Source organism: Tupaia chinensis, unplaced genomic scaffold (assembly GCF_000334495.1).
Source record: "Tupaia chinensis unplaced genomic scaffold, TupChi_1.0 Scaffold000039_1, whole genome shotgun sequence".
Lineage (NCBI taxonomy): Eukaryota > Metazoa > Chordata > Mammalia > Scandentia > Tupaiidae > Tupaia > Tupaia belangeri.
This window is the reverse complement of record NW_006159494.1, coordinates 1633865-1635701: the sequence shown is the minus strand read 5'-3', so window position 1 is coordinate 1635701 and position 1837 is coordinate 1633865. Positions and strand designations below refer to the sequence as shown.

Here is a 1837-nt window from a genome sequence, read left to right as displayed (position 1 = left end):
TGTCTGGCGCTAACCTCTTGTGATTCTCTGAGACCTTCTGGATGCCGGGTCTTAGCCAGGAGCTGTCCTGTCTAGCCCCTGCACACATCTGGACTGTTGACACATTCACTGTCCCCTCCTAAAACTGAGATTTATGTGAGGGACCAGCCTGTGTCTTTTATTTCAGTATCCGTAGTGCCTAGTCTATGCCCAGAGATGTTCATGTTGTGAAAAATAATGAATGAATGAAGGAATGAAGAGTGTGTTCCAGTTGAATAAGTAGTATCACTGAACAGGCACTCAGTGAGGAAGTTACAACACAATACACCAGCGCTACCTAATAGCGCTGGGACAGCCTCCGTGGCACAGGCAGTAGGGCACCATTCTGTGATGCCGGAGCCTATGGAAGACCGCGGTTCAGATCCCAGGTGGACCTGAAACACACAGGGTGTGAACAAGTGCACGGTGATCCTGGCTGGCTGGAAGGCTGTGGTGGAGATTTGTGGCCTGACCAGGTGCTGTCCAGGATGCGTGTTTCTCTTTCTCTCTCAAGAAATAAAATAAACTTAAAAGAAGCCAAGCAAAGAAAGAAATGTAATGTGAGCAACACGTTGAATTTTCTAGTAGCTACATGAAAAAGAAGGAAGCAGGCAAAGTTAATTGTTTCAAAGAATTATTTAATTTTATTTATTATTATTATTTTAATTTGCTATAGGGCACATACACTCACCAGGACTCTAACTGTGGTCAGCCATGTGGCAATCCAGCCCCTTAACCACTGCATCACCTGCCAGCCCCAGCAACGTTAATTTTCATAATGTATGTCCCTGACCCCAATATATCCAAAATACTGATTTCCACATGTAATCAATATAAACAAAGTTAATGAGATCATTTGTGTGTTTTGTGCTAAGTCTTTGAAAGTCAGCGTGTACTTCCCACTCAAACACCTCAGTCTAGACTGACTACACTTTGATCAATAGCCACGTGTGGCCTCTGGCTACCACACTGGACAGCGCAGCTCTAGAGCAGTAGCTTCAGAAGCCCTTGGCCCACAATATCCAATAAGAAATACACGTGACAAGGCACGCCACACTGGAGCGAGAATCTGTGAAATGAAGCTCACCTCTGCAGCATGCAGAGCTCCCTGATAGGTCCTCGTCTGTTTTGTGCTTTTCAAGATGTGACTGTAACCTGCTCAGCCAACTCATGGTGTCCATAACATGGGCGAACCTTTTCCATCGCCCCTTGGTTCTGCTGCAGGCCTTGCAGTTACCAGGGCCAGGCTTAATATGGGAGAGGGGGGAAGCAGAGTCAAGACAAAATGCAGCAGATGGCATAATGGTTACGTCACTGGACTCTCATGTAGTTGACCATGGTTCGAGTCCTGGACCTGGCAGTTTAAAACATACTGGGCACATGTACATGCATGCCCAAAATCCCAAGAGGAGAATGGAGGAGAAAGTATTGCAGTGTGACCACTCACCTTGGGGGTGATTTCTTGTTTTCTGTTTCTCTGTCTTTCTTTGTCTCTTTGGTAAGTGTATGTACTCTATAGCAAAAATCTCCCTTAAAAAAAAAGAAAAGAAAAGAAAAAAGAAAGAAAAAGAAGGTGGAAGAGGGCCAGACAGTGGTACCATGGTAAAACACAACACCTTGTAAGGCTATTCCCATATGGGAAGGTTATCCGTTCAAGTCCAGAGACCTCTCTCAGTGCACCAGGCATGCATGTGCCCATGATCCTGGGCTGACTGACCCTGGGGGTAGATTGTACCATTAACACCCTGTTGGAGGTGCTCTCTGTCTCTCACTCAAGGAAGAAATAAATAACCTAATTTTAAAAAGAAGGAAGTAGGGA

At 45.4% G+C, this 1837-nt stretch overlaps 1 protein-coding gene across 1 annotated transcript in view; it reads left to right on the top strand.

Moving 5' to 3' along the window:
* The window catches only part of LOXL2 (lysyl oxidase like 2), a 97012-nt gene that overhangs the window by 63398 nt on the left and 31777 nt on the right, over positions 1-1837 (top strand). The window lies entirely within an intron of this gene.